The sequence below is a fragment of the Myiozetetes cayanensis genome, unplaced genomic scaffold (genome assembly GCF_022539395.1).
Source record: "Myiozetetes cayanensis isolate MyiCay16 unplaced genomic scaffold, myiCay2020 scf6-25, whole genome shotgun sequence".
Taxonomy (NCBI): domain Eukaryota; kingdom Metazoa; phylum Chordata; class Aves; order Passeriformes; family Tyrannidae; genus Myiozetetes; species Myiozetetes cayanensis.
Window position 1 is genome coordinate 59,746,561 of NW_026087853.1, and position 15,013 is coordinate 59,761,573.

At 44.6% G+C, this 15,013-nt stretch overlaps 1 long non-coding RNA gene across 1 annotated transcript; it reads left to right on the top strand.

Moving 5' to 3' along the window:
* The first annotated feature begins 1,119 nt into the window (after nt 1-1,119).
* Nucleotides 1,120-10,184, top strand: LOC126650455 (uncharacterized). Its single transcript, XR_007631430.1, has 3 exons — nt 1,120-1,335; nt 5,889-6,039; nt 10,083-10,184. It is a non-coding gene; the product is annotated as an uncharacterized LOC126650455 (long non-coding RNA).
* Nucleotides 10,185-15,013: the final 4,829 nt, after the last annotated feature.

The following is a 15,013-nucleotide window of genomic DNA, read 5'->3' on the forward strand; positions in this document are numbered from 1 at the left end:
TCTGTATTGCCAGGTATGATGAACCCATTTTGAATGAACCGTGCTGCAGCCACAAAGCAAGGAACTGCAATTAAATTTGGGGTTTCTTCAAATCCCACCTTTAAAGAAGAGGTAGCTATTGGAGTAAATGAGCAGGGATACTGGCCTGGAGCTGTCCCATAAAAAATTCCTTTAAAGGCCACCTGCTATCTTTCCTGGCTGACTCCCTGCCAGGTTGGAAACTGGAGGAGGAGGCACTGGAAATCCCTTGAAAACTGTCGTTTTTCCCAGCTGCCAAGAACTGCGACACTCATCAAGGAAAACACGGGTGATGTACTGGATTCTTCACGTGAGCGGGTCTCCAGGGTTGAAAATTATTTTAAGCTTGTGCTTAAAATAACAGCTTGTGCTGCTGTTGTCAAACCTATGCTAAAGCAATTACTGTCTGCGAGGGTCACCTGGAGTTCAGTATCACTTAAGAACTTAGAGCAGGGTGGTGGATGGCTTAGCAGAGTGGCCAACACAGCCTCTCTCACTTAAAGAAACAGAGCAGATCCCTTCTTGCCTCCTGCCTTACTTCTTTTTTTTTAAATGAAAAGCAGGTTTAAGCCCTATTCTTTGATTACATCAAGCCATCCTGTCGAAAAACCCCTCCCCTGCTGCAAGTAGCCAGCTCCCTCCCCAAATGCAGGTGGTTTGGGAGGGGGTGCAGCTCCAGCCTCCTTTTGCCTGGCCCCCTCAGGGGCATTGAAAAAGCCAAGCCATCATTAGGTTTCAGAGCAACCCACTGAGACGAGATCTGTTCTGACACGCGGTCTAAAATGGATGAGCCGAGATGTGACAAAGAGCAAATGAAAGCCAAAGCAAGAAATCAACAGAGCCGTCTAAGGGAACCCCTCAAATGTGCCTTTCTCCCCCTTGATCAGCTGCCAGCTCCTCACTGCTCCTTCTTCTGCCCAGCCCAGGTGGTGGGTTTGGAGTTGGGCTGCTCCAGCATGAGGGGAAGCCAGCGCTGCCACAGGGAAGCTCTGCTGCCTCCGTGCAGCTTCATTTCCATTTTCACATTTCCTAACTTTTTCTTAAAGAACGTCATTTTTACATTTAGATGAGCTACGAGACTGGTTTTTCCGCTCAGTCCCTTGGCTGGGGAATTACCGTGTAATGCAAGGCAGCTGTTCATGCATCTGAAAGCTCTGCTTGCATAGTGAAAAGAAACCTGCGCTGGGGAGAAGGAGTGTGACAGGAACAGCAGGGATCCTGGGCTGGCTGCTCAAAGGAACGACAATGAGGATTTTATGAGTCTGCATCAGAGCCCTGTAGCCATTCTCTCCACCACAGAAGGAGGACTCGACCCAGGTAAGTACTACATTCCTTGTGAGAAAGCCCCGGTCATTGGTTTTCTCCTTGCCATAAAAAAGCAGGGTACATGTGGGGCTGTCCCAAAATGTGGTATATAGAGACAGTTATGCTCCAGAGGAGCACAGTAGGACATGTAGGAGCAAGTAGGATGGATGTAGCTGTTGTTTTGGGGGGGTGGGGAGGAAAGTTTAAAAAAAAAAAATTAATCAGAAAACCGCCTTCTGTCCTTACCTGATACCCTTTTCACTTTTTTGAGGGCTGAGGAGTTGTACTGCTTCATTTATAGCAGCTGCAGGTGGAGGGCTACTTTACATGTGTGTGTATTTTTTATGTGTGTGTATACATACAATGTCATCATGTTTTCACTTTTATTTGTGTGTGTGTATAGAACACCACAAATGAACACTTGTTGATGCTTTTGCATTGAGAACCATGCTCAGGTGTTAAAGACAGCTGGTTTTGTGGGGTCCCTACACACACACACAAACAGACACAGGGACTATAAGGACTGTTTTCATTATACTCAGCCAGGAGGGGTTTTAATAACAGAACTCGAGAAGTTGGAAGCAAGATTTGTTTTCAACTCCTCTGTCATTCATGAAAATACCTGCTTACAAATAAATCTGTTAATTAGCTCAGAGTGGCGATTATAGACAACCCTCAGGACAGACCTCTTAGACAATACAGAAATGGTGCAGTTTTCATCATGAACAGATTTTATAGGTACTGTGTAACTGCAGGTGGGCAGGGAGAGCCCTGATCCTGCATCCAGTAGAGCCAAAGGTTTTGTTGGCAGTCTCCAAACTGCAGGTGAGCTCTGGTGCTGCTGTTGCTGGTCAGGCACAGGAGTTTTATTTAGTAACTGAGAACAGCAACAGAACCAAGATTCTGATACCACTTTTGGTGGAAATATAATACATTTTGTTGTCTGATCATTATTCTCATATTTAATAATATGTAGTAAGTGTGCTAAGTAAGCACAGCAGGATTAAAACAATTCCCTGATGGAAAGACAGAGGCCTTCAGGAAAGGGTCAGGTTTTATTGCCTGTGAGGGTGCTGTCAGCATAAATAATTATCATGAACTTCAACTTCGAGCAATCAAACTTCATCGTATTGAAGGAGCCCCATTAAATGCTCAGATTGTTCTTAATTTGATCTAGTGCGGTCAATTCCTTAGGGAAGGAGAGACTGCAAAAAATCAATATGGCATTGCAAAGGAAGCTGAGGTGTCTTGGTCTTGTCTGCCAGAGGAAGTGGAACCGTCTGAGGAGGGAGGTTGTCTCGTTCTTGCTGAGACACAAGGGCCACAGAGCTTGTGAACTGGTCAGGAGCCCTGGAATTGCCTCAACCAGACGATGAGTTTCAGAGGCAGCTGAGCTGAGGTACATCAGGCTTGAAGCAGCACTTCTTCTAAAGCTTCGCTGAGATGGTGTTAAGCTCCTTTTTTTTTTTTTTTAGGTTTCATTGTTTCCCAGCCCTTACCCAGGCAGTTTGATGGTGGCATCTGCTCTGCCACCACGAGGCTTTTGCAGCGCAGTCTCGGTGCAGCTGGCAGGGTGCTAGGGCGGTCAGTGCTGCCTCAGGTCTGACTGCTGTCTGCAGACACAGGCAGAGAGCCATGCAGGGTTCAGTGCACCTTTTCTTGCCTGTCTGTTTATGGTCTTGCAAGTTGTATGTATACACTGTTGGTTTCAATCTACCGATTTTTTAAATCTCCACTCACACTTTCTTCGGAGGAGAGGGTGAAATACTGGACATGAGAAGGGAAAGATCTGTGGGCAAAACTAAGACTAGAAATCTAACTCACTAGACTGAGCTTTAATGGTCATAACATTTAGACTTGGTTGACTATACTGCCTAGACCTGCACTGTCATAGTTTAACCCCAGGCAGCAACTGAGCTCCACAGGGCTGCCCACTCACTCCCTCTGTGTTGGGATGGGAGAGAAAATTGGAAGGACAAAAGTGATAAAAGTGCTGGGTTGAGATAAAGACAGTTTAACAAGTAAAGCAAGATCCATACATGCAGGCAAAGCTAAACAAGGAATTCATTCCCCACTTCCCGTGGGCAGGCTCAGCCATCCCCAGAAAAGCAGGGCTCGTACAAATGCAACAGTGACTTGGGCAGACAGATGCAGGCACTGAACATCCCCCCTTCCCTCCTTCTTCCCCCAGCTTTCTATGTTGATGTCATGTGGTCTGGAATATCCCTGGGGTCAGTTGGGGTCAGCTGTCCTGGCTGTGTCCCCTCCCAGCTCCAATCTAATCGCTGGTGGGGTGGAGTGAGAGGCAGAAAAGACCCCTACTCTGTGTGAGCAGCAGGGAGAACACGCCTGCATTATCAACACTGTTTCCAGCACAAATCCAAACCACAGCCCATAGCAGCTACTGTGGAGAAAATTAACTCTATTCCAGCCCAAACCAGCACGTGTATAAACACCTCGTCCCTAAATGAGCCCCTTTCACTCTGAGCTTGTAGCAGCTATTGTTGGAGGGCACAGAAAAGTTGAAATAACTGGCACAAATTTTTGTTACAGCATCTCTTATCGCTCATGATTTAAAAATTACCCTCTGTCACTTCGTAGTTATTCTGTTAACCAACATTCATATTGAAATATTTCTAAACAAAAGAACAGGAACAGCTTGTGGTAAGCAGTTTTTTTTTTTTCCTCATATTTCGATCACAGGACTGTGGAAAAAAATTAACTTGACAAAAGCCCCTAAAAATTAATAAGGGCAAGGCCATTTATAAAGCAAAAAGCTTTCTGTTCCTCCCCACTTGCAGACGTGGGTATTGCACATGTGCATTGAGCTTCATAGATCTGATTGTTTCACCAAAAGGAGAATATGAGATGCTTCTTCCGAGTTGTGCCTCAGATAACTAAATGAATTTTATGTCAGAAATACTGAAAATGACACAGATAAAGGTTTTACAAACAGGTTTCACAGCCTTTCCCTGCTAATTGCTGGTTGAATATTGGGAAACTTGACCTAATTCAGAGTAGGAATAACATTGCCTTCTCCTTCAAGTGGGCTTCAGTGGACAAAGGAAGCCTTGCTCCAACTCCTCGGAGGTAAAGAAAGCAGCCTTTCAGATCCTGGTAGCCTTTCCTCCCTGGCAGGTTCAGAGTGCAAGCTTAAGCCTGCAAAGGGAGGGTGCCCAGCCTTTCCCTGGCCTTTTCAAAATATAAACCAACAAAACTTTTAGCTTGCTAGCCCCACACAGCCACCTTTTTGTGCAGCAGGAGGTGGCTTGTGACTTGACTGACGTGGCAGGTGCTGCAGGAGCCAAGGCAATTCTGCGTTTCAGCTGATTGTCGCCGCCACCAAAGCCTATTATCTGGGGTAATAAAGTTTAAGATTAAGGGGGATTCTGCATGTTTGTGCTATTCTCCACAAAGCTTATCTTCTAATAGACCAGCTGCTTTATTAGGCTGCGCCCACCCCTTCCCATTGTGCGGAGGAGGCACATGCACGGATGGGAGCGCGCTGAGGCAGCCGTGGCCACCAGCTGGGAATATCCTATCACCCCCCCAGCCTCCATCTGGGAGTGTTAAGTTACCAGCAGTTGCCAGCTGGGAACGTCGCATCTTCCACCTTGCCCAGCAAAGCACATCACGTTATTGTCAGGATTCTGCCAAGCCCGTAACCCAGTTGTGTTCCCACTCTGATTTCTCCTGACTTGGGTGCTCCATGTGCAAATGGCTTTGCTGGCCACAGTGGCTGTGTCTTAGGGATGCAAATGTTCAAATGAAACTGTCTCCTCATTCTGTTCTCTGGCATATGCCCTTGAGTGCTGGTTTTGGCTGAGGTAGGGTGCACAAGGAATTGGGAAGGGACAGAGCCAGGACAGCTGACCCCAACTGGCCTAAGGGATATTCCAGGCCATATGGTGTCATGCTCAGCATATAAAGCTGGGGGAAGAAGGAGGGAAGGGGGGATGTTCAGTGATAGCATTTGTCTTCCCAAGTCACTCCATCCATGGGAGATGGAGTCCTGCTTTTCTGGGGATGGCTGAACCCCTGCCTGTCCGTGGGAAGTGGGGAAGGAATTCCTTGCTTTCCTTTGCTAGTTCATGGAGCTTTTGCTTTACCCATTAAACTGTCTTTGTCTCAACCCACGATTTTGCTCCCTTTTACCCTGCTGGTTCTCTCCCCCATCCAGCAGGGAGTGAGGTGGTGGTTGTGTGGAGCTCAGTTGCCGTCTGGGGTTAAACCTTGACACCTTGGAAAAAAACGCTAAACATCTGTAGCAGAAAGCACTCAAATGAAACTGCCAACCATTCATCACCCACAGAATTTATGTATGTCTTTACCTCACATCTTAAACCTTGCATTCACTGAAGGCCACGACACTGAGATATTATTGCCACATATCTTGTACCCAACAGGGACTCAACTAACCTCAGGTCAGGGGAATGGGGGAGCATGGAAACTTGGAGAGATACTCTGTTGCCATGTCCTCCTCCCACTTGTTTTTCCTCTGGGTGCATCCTAGGTGCATTTTAATAAATAGGATCTACCAGCATAACATCCTGCCTTCTTCGCAGGGAGTGCAGGAACATCAAAACGACGTCAGCATTTCACTTTTGATTCGAAGGTCTTGGAGCGTTTCAAAGGGACAGGAGCAGACTGGAGGGACAGACCAACAGGAACCTGACAAAATCCAGCAAGGACAAACACAAGTTCTGCACTTTGGAGGTACTAACCCTGAGACAGAGCACTGGGAAGCAGCTGTGCTGGGAAAAAGCGGTAGGAGGCAGGGAGTTGAACCCGAGCCAGCAGCATGCCTGCCATAGCAGCTGAGGTGGCCAGAAGCACTGGGGCTGTGTTAGGATGAGCACAGCCCACAGATGGAGTGATGAGACCCTGTCCTCTGCACTTGTTAGGCTGCATCTGTGATATCGTGAGTTCTGAGAGCCCTGATGTAAGGAAGGTGAAGGAACTATGAGCTACAAAAGCTACTACCATCCATCTGCAATAGGAGTGTCCTTAATAGCTCTCCTGCACTGGGGTGAGGGGGGGGAGAGTAAAATAGCTTGTTAACCCCAAAATCCCTGCCTTCATTCAAGGCCCTTGGCATCAGATCTTGCCATACCTTATAGCTTCAAAATGAAGACTAGGGCTGACAGTTTTCATCTTTGGGGATGTCATTACCTTTAATTAGCAGATAACACTACCCCTGACTAAAAAACCAAGTAGTCTTTGCAATTGACACAGCAAAGCCAGAATAAACTGTCCTGAGGTTTGAGAACAGCTTCAAATATCACTTATTTCCATCCCTGATTCAGACACTTTGTCTTCATATTGGCTCAAGAAAGCAAGCACATCAAAGATCAATATACTTGAGGGAATGTGTGGGAGGAAGGGAAGAAGAGTAATGGTGAGTTGATTCTCATATTTCTTTGAGGCATATTAATATTTCCTTAGCCACAAAACATATATCACAGGTGTGCTAAACTCCAGACTGGTAGGTCTTTGCTGCAAGATGCATAATATTGCTGCAAGATGAGCTAGCAGCCCTGCAGGTATCTTTAATGGGCACCAAATATTTATGGGGAAAACAGGAAGAAAGAGTGGTAATTTAGGGCCAAAAGAGTCAAATTGAAGGCATGGACAGAGAACTTAGGCTCTTCTCTTGTTGGGGCACACCTGCAACAGTAACACACTACAACAAGCACAGGCAATAATGTGTAGCACTCTGCACAGCCAGAGCTATAGACAAGATCAGGCAAGAATTAACCAAATATCAGCAAAAAACCCCAAAAGAATTCAGATGAGGATATTTTTTCCTCGGTAATTAATTTTTTGGGAAAAATCTAAGTGGTCTGAGCAGGACTGGAGCTGAGAGCACTGGCAGTGACAATAGCGCAGTTCACACTTCCGTGAGCGGCTTTATCGTGAGGCAACAGCACTTAATTTTGCTCTTAATAAAAAACATCAGAAGATTAAGACCAAGCTGAAGATTTCTACTGCCATCCTGGGATTTAGAGGTTATGCTGAAATCATTAATACAACCACTATTTGAACTCTTTTGATCACCAAGTATTAAATTCATCCGTAAGTACATAAATCCAGGGAAGCAGAGCTACCCAGCATTGCTGGTCCTTATTCATCTGCTTTTCTCATCATTGCCAGTGGTTGTAAGGTCTCTCAATCATATCCTGAAGTGCATAAAGAACTAATACAGCAGTCCCTCCCCATAAAAAAGCTGTCCTAAATTATCTTAGAAGTTCCATTTTGTTATTTCAGACTCTTTCTGAGCATCCATTACAATCCCACGTGGCTTAGTGCCCTCGCTGGAGCTCCTGGTCATGCTTTTATTTTGTGCTACCCTAGAGCTGACCTTGCCCCCTGCCCCTTCTTAGCAAACAGGTATTTCTCAAAAGTGCATTTCAATGATGCCAGTGAGCCTTGATAGCTCTGCAGTATCCCCAGGGGTGATAGTGCAGCTGAGCCAGTGCAGCGTGCTGAAAGAGGGCGAGACACATTTCATGGGTCAATATGGGAGTGCCTCTTCCCTGGGGAGCTCAGGTATATCGTGCATTCCTGCACAGGCTGTGAGATGGGATGCTGCCACCCTTCCTCCCTATCCCCATGGGCAGGAACAGACACATGACAGGGCTTCAGACACACGACAGGGCAGCACCTGCTCCACTCAGGTTTTTGGTGAATGTCAGTCCTCCTTTTTCATGCTATTCTCCCACTAGTGTGTGTAGCTTTTGGATTTGTTCCCCAAGAGTTTATTCTGTGCTTTATTATGATGCTGTTGAGTCCACGATGGCTACTCATCCAGTAGCAGAGCTGTTTTTGTTTGCACATACCACTGTCTTGCACGTCTGGTTGTTGGTCCAACAACCTTATCCCCGTGCTGTGGTGATAAGGAAGAAAGCCTTTTTGTTGTTGTTGTCGTTGTTTTTTAAATAACATAAATGACTAATACAAAAACCATCCTCCAAAACCCAAAGACCTCAAAACCATTTATTAAAACAAAATCTACACTGGAAGTGGATGAGTTAGCACAGTAGTCAGAAAAACTCCAATAGTAATTTTTTTTGTTGTTGTTTCAGAAGTTCTTAACAAATATTTCTAAGTCAGACAAAGGATTATGCTAATGAGCCTGCTGAGCTGACACTGCCTTTCTGCAGCCGCAGCTTTTAAAGACAATGGCCGCATTTTCTTCTAAAAGCAACTCCCTCATTAGCAGGAAGACTCCAGAACACACCGATTCTCACAGAGAAACAATTCCTCTAATTATATTTTCTGTTTGACTTTAAGGAGTATTTGAATAAAACTGTCACTCCACAGTACTATGCCATTGTTTCATAGTCCTTCTTTTCACATCCTTTTCTCCCCTTAAAATGAAGCTTCATATGAAACCTCTGCTTTCCATCGCAGCAAACTGCTGTTTTGTTTTTCTCTTTCTTCTTTTTTTTTTTTTTTTAAGTGCCCCTCACCACGCTGCTGACAGCTCAGGTTAGATCACGGGATCTTTTAGGAGGTGAAATGGTCTTAGTAATGCTTTAGGCTTTCATTACTCAGCCAGATTGTGGAGTCTATCAATTACACCTACATTGACACGCCGGTGGATTAATTGGCGCGTTTGACAAGGACAGCTATTACCCCGTGTTGTTCTGACAGCTGGGTTTGATATCAGAAATTTGTCAACCTTCCCCTTCACGTGAGCTGCTGGAGGAACAGTGGAGTAGACCAGCTGAGGACATTGCAAGTTTTTTTTTCTCCCCTGCACAATCTCAACATTTGGTGATGACCTAAACCCTAAATGAAATCCGGGACATTCATAACATCAAAAAGCGAGCAGGATGCCAGACCTGTGCTATAAAACAATCTCCTGACTGGGCTGAGAAAGCGTTCAAGGAGTCAGAAAACTTATTTATTATCATCAGAAAAGTTAGCACCTTTCAGTAATGACTTTCTATGTGTCCTTCAAGTGCCTTCAATGATTCTTATTGGGTGGGGTATTTTAAGTTTACTTGAGTTTGGGGACTGGTGGTTACAAGATCATTGATAAATTAAACTTTAATGTGCTTAAGATCAGGAGCAAGACTGAGTTCCTGTTGGATGTAAATAGCTGTGGGCATGGAACACCTTGCTGGGGAGCTGTGCTGCTCACTGGCTACTGCTGTCTCACTTTGACAGTTTCTGAGAGTTTCTTACTTTCTTTTCCCTGGCTGGCAAGAGCTTTTTTTCTACTCTTTAAGTCTGTATTAGAGAATTACAGAGTCTTTTATAGAAAACAACATGTGGGCATGCTGCCCCCAGAGCTGGCAGAATCTCACTGCCCTCACAGCCTCAGTCTTAGTGCCCCTTCCTCTAGAGGGAAACACCTCAGCTGGCAGTGAAAATAGACTCACTCTCACAGCCTAAAGCAGCTCAGGAGAAAACCCTCAGACATGTAACTTCATTAGGTCTAGAACTGAGCACCAGTCATGCTCAGAAGCTGGGGGGTAAACAGTGAGCATGCATTAAAGCTATTAGAAAGTCAAGACTTACAGGAACTCTGTAAAAAGGTAAAAAAAAAGAGCCCTGAATTTCCTGATTCCTCAGCTCAGCAAAGAAGGAACAGCCCAAGGAACAGCCGCTTGGCTTTCCCAAGGCCATGTGGCAAATTGCTCGTGTACTGGAGAGAGAACCAAATGCTTTGGGACAGCCCTTTAGCCACAAAGCAAGTCAATTTTTTCTTTAAATAGAGTGATATTATTTTTTCTACATCTGGAAAACAGGTTATCAGCATCCATTACCCTAAGAATGCCAACATGGATGGACCTTCAGGTGGGCTCTGAAAGGGACTGAATCCACAGGGAGACGGATCCAGCTGGCTGGTGGCAGTGTGAGAGCAGAATCCAAGCCTGACATTTGGTCTCTCCAGGCAAAGATCTGGGCAAGGAAAGCGTTGATCTCCATATCTTCAAATATGAGCAACGTGTTGGTCTCACTGGTAGGTGATCGCCACAAATCTTTTCTCCTACAGCTGTGGTTCCCTTCCCTGAGATTACACAGCAAAGAGGAGCTGCACCCCTTCACCTATCAGCCAGTCATCCCTGGGTTAACTGTGGGCCTTGGAACCACGCTATCATCAGACCTGGAAATTACTGGTCTTTTAAAGAGATAATAATGCAGCCAGGTTTTCATTTATAGCTCACTAGTTTTGCTAGGAAGTGGTGTGCAGTAAAAATTCAATCACCCAAAACTTGGTGAAAAGATACACAGGAAACACTATTGTGGTGTTTATGACTGCTGAGGAGAGATAGCTGTGACCAGGTCATTTATTTAGGTCATTATTATCAGGTCATATGCTGGTGGCTGGCAAAATCATTTCATCTGACACACAGACATGTGGTTACCACCAAAAGTCCTTTAGCAGGTAGTCCAAGAAACATGAAGTTTAAAAGGTCCAACTAAAACACATTCAAAAAACCAGCAGAAAAAGATCTGGCAGGCTCAGTCCCACAGATTCTTGTAGGGAAAATTTGCTCATGGCAGTCAGTTGTTCCACTTACCACGACCAGGGGCTGCTCCCATGGACGAGGGTTTCCAGGGCTGGAACAAACACTGTGACACCTGCCTGCCTCAGCCTCAGACCACAAAAGATGGGTTCCTGGACTCCTGTTCTGCATTTCACCCCCAAAAACCCGCAAGATGGGAGAGGAATGAAAGTTGAGCAGCTCACTTATAGCTTCTACGTCCGGCTGCAAAGCTGGTAAGTGATAAATTGTTTGGAAAGAGCTGGAAATGTGCAGTGGACAAAACGTGTTCCAATCTCTGAAGATCTGGTGATATCATCTCTGAGTTAAAGGGAGGCTTTGAACAGATGATTCAATCAGCGAGCAAAAAGTTGCAAAAATTATTTGCAATTTAATGGTGTAGCATTTCCATTTTTGAGGCAGCACATTAAATTATGCAGCAGTGCTTCAAACTAACTTTCAAGTCAAAGTGACCTCTGGTTAAGGTATGTTGAAATAATTTTACTTTATAAAATATGTGTTAGGGGAAAAAAATCCAACACCTGATATACACAGATTTTACCATTTCAGTGGCTTGTCTTACTAAATGAAAAAAATAAAGCCTTGTAAGTGTTCATTAGCAGCAGAAGCAGCATAGAGATCCACATGTGTGGTTAGTGTGATCACACTGAAGTGTTAAATTACCTAAGGAAGAACTGCAATAGTAGATTTCTTTTAGAAAAAAGGATGGTCAAGTAGACACAGGCAGTAAGATTACCTTTAAAATGTTTTACTGTAGGCCAAAAATAGCTACCCAGCTTTGAAAAAGAAAGAAAAAGAGAGACGAGGGGAGGGGGGAAAGAGAGAGAACATAATTTCCAAACCCTTAGCTTATTTTTAATTTATAGTCCTTGGAAAAAAAATAAGTGGATAGCCCAATCATTTATATGCCTGGGCAAAAGCAATACATCTATATAAAAGTACAGTGATATATTTCTGTTGCTAGTTTAATGTGCTGCTCTGTGCCCTGCGTGTTCTGATTCATTGGAGAGCAGCAATCATGTCGACAGGAGCTGTTCTTCAGTTCCCATCAGCGACAACTAAAGGCCAATTCAAGGTTGTGGTGGGGTCATGAATCTAACACAGTCACTGATAGAACAATTTTCCTTCCACACGACGCCGTCGGTGGGACAGAGGGAATATACAGCAAGGACTGCTGCAGGTGTGCCTTGTTTTCTCATCCTTCCTCTCCTCCCCCCACCCCCTCCTCTTTTTTTTTTTTTTTTGTTTTTAATTTTTGGCCACAGTCTGTGCCGTTAACAAGCAGCCTCTGGGGAATACAGAATCAGTCAGTGGAAAATAAGAAGAGAGGAAACTTCTAAGGCCTTTAAGAAGCCAACCTACTCCTGGCCCCTGTGCAGGGCAACTCAGCAGCATCAGCTCACTGTGAAAGTTGGATCCACCCCAAGACAACACAAGCTGCATATCTGAAGACAGGTAACAGTCTTACAAAGAAGAAAGATGCTGGACCAAACTCCACAGTGATCTCACTTCTGGTCCAGCACCCTTTGAGTTAAATACAGAGGCATTTTTATCTGGATAAAACCCCACCTGAGCTGCTATCCTTATGTGGTATGAAAATAGGACCTGAATTTTGCCTGACAGCACTCTCATTTTCACACGTTGTAACTTGTAGATTACCCTTCCAAGGAACTTGGCACAAGCTTTGAACAAGTTGGAAAAAAAGGAAAAGAAATCCAACTCCTGCTATTGTTTGTGCTGTATATGTCACTGGGGGAGCAGATTCTGGAGCAGATGAGAATCATTTCATTCTCGTGCCATCACTAGTCACCACAAGACCATGCTGGTCTAAAATAATCATCTAGGGCAAGATGCATGGTTGTATTCAACGCTCTGTGTTTCCCATGACTCAAAAGCCAAAAGACCAGCTCAGTGGATGGGGGATAAGTCCAAGCTTTTGTTCCCACCAGATTTGCCTCCCCTGTGTGTTATGCTCATTCACACCTGGAGCAAGACCACGCTGCAGATGTCTCTGAGAAGGCCACAAGTGAGCTCAGCCTCCCTGAGGCTCCAGTTGCTCCTTCAGTGGGCTGAGCACAGAAGGGCTGGAAGAATGATGAGCTTTCCTGCTCACAGGAATGCTGCTCACCAGGGGCATGGGGAGCTCAACCAGCCAGTGGGGCTGAGCCTGCTCACCAGGTCAGTCTTCTCTTTCTGATATAAATGCACCAGACACAAATGAGCAGAGATGGGGCAGAGGGAACTGCAGCTGCTCATGGGGAGCCTGGAGTGGAGATCTGCTCTCCTGAGGGATCTGCCCAGCTTTCCAGGGCATCACCTTCAAAAGAAATTCCGCCATCCTTTTAAAATAAGGGGGTTCCCTCTTTGTTTTAAGCAGCTTCAGAGCCAGATGAGCCCCAATCTGCCATTTCCCTTTGATCCCCAAGACAGATTTCAACGATTGTTTGCATGGAAACACAAAGAGGACTCATTTTGGGTCCTAAACCTGAGGAGAAAGCCCAGCATAATTTAGCTGGATCTGGGCAGCTCCGGACAATCTTCTCAGTCCCAGACATGGTCCCTCTCAGGCTGAGGCATTTTGGCAAAGCAAAGCCTGAAAAGTGACAGTGGACCTGTCTACATGCTGGGGTGTAATATAAAAGGCTTCAGAGCCCAGAGTTGTCCCACAGTTACCATCTGCAGATACTAAAATCACAGCGTTTCTGAGAAACACTGCAACCAAATTAATGAAACGCTCAAATCCAAAATTAACAAAACACTCAGATCTAAAAATATAGCTGGGATTTACAACTCCCTTCAATAGAATTTTAGTCCTGCACTTGCAATTGAATTTATTTATGGAGAGTGTAAAAAAAAAAAAAGAAAAGGAATGGAAATGTGTATTTATGAGTAGTAAGGAAAGGCTGGAAATGGAAAGAAGGGCAGTTGTGCAACATTCCTGCTGACATGGAGGCTTCCCCAACAGCATCCCACCAAGGATGTTAGCTCTTACTCAGTCACTCTCAGGCCCTGCAGCTGTACACAGCTGTGTCTATGTATCCAATGGGTTTTTTTACTCTTGTTTATACTCTTGTTGCAGTTGCTGCTGATCAAACTCGCTGCAGATAAGATCACAGCATGCATTTGAACTCAGAAGTGGAAGCCCTGAGTCGTCATCCTCTTGCTGAGCAGCTTCCATGTGTGTGTGTGTGTGTGTGTGTGTCTGTCACACCCCAGGTGAAGAAAATGGAGGGTCTAAAACCTCCCAAAACTCAGTTTTCAGCCTTCCTTTGGGCAGAGTGTTTTACCATGTTGATTTCAATTGTATTAAAAATGCTTCCCTGGAAATGAAAGACTTGGATCTGTCTCATTATTTTAGATCTGAGCTGGCAACTGAGTTAATATTAAAATGGCATATACACACAAATCACATTTCCTATGTTACAAATAACTGGAGCAAAGCGAATATACCAACATTAATAATTTACCTCATGAGCTCAGCCCTTTTTTATTTTTCTGGAGCTTCCACAAGCAGATTGCCATTTCCCCCAATTTATTCATTATTCAAATTCAGTCAACAGTTTAAAAGAACATATTTACCTACCAGATAGCTTGCATTTTGCTTCCATTTTCACCGCTCAGTATTTGTAACAAAGTGTGAGTCACGATCATGTAATTAAATCACATAATATAATTTCTTTTCCTCAGCTAAATCAAAATGTAATACTTCTGGGGAAAAAGTACTGCCAATGTGTCTATAAAAATCAAATTTCTACAAATAGCCCTGTCTATGTCTGAATTTCATTTACATTCATTCTGACTAACAACTCAGCTGCTTAGATGTTTAGCAAATGATCATTAAAGCAGGCAGAGCAGCTTTATTTCCTTGTTTCTCTGCAAAGAAAGAAATACATTTTCTTTCCCTTAGAAATCTTTAGCTTCTTCAGCCACCAGTCTTTCCTTCCCCCCTGGTTCTGCAGGTGCCATTAACAACAAAAAAGGCTACTGACAGCAGCTGCCTTTGGGTTGCCTTTTACCCACTTTTGAGCTTCAACCTTTGGGTTTTTGCAGATCCATGGTGAAAGTAAAAACCAATACTAAACCAAAGAAACCTCAGGAGCTGAACAATAAATCTCCTTTCACTCTTTCCCCCCCAGTTCTTGCTTTGCTTTAATTTTTCTTACCCAAGA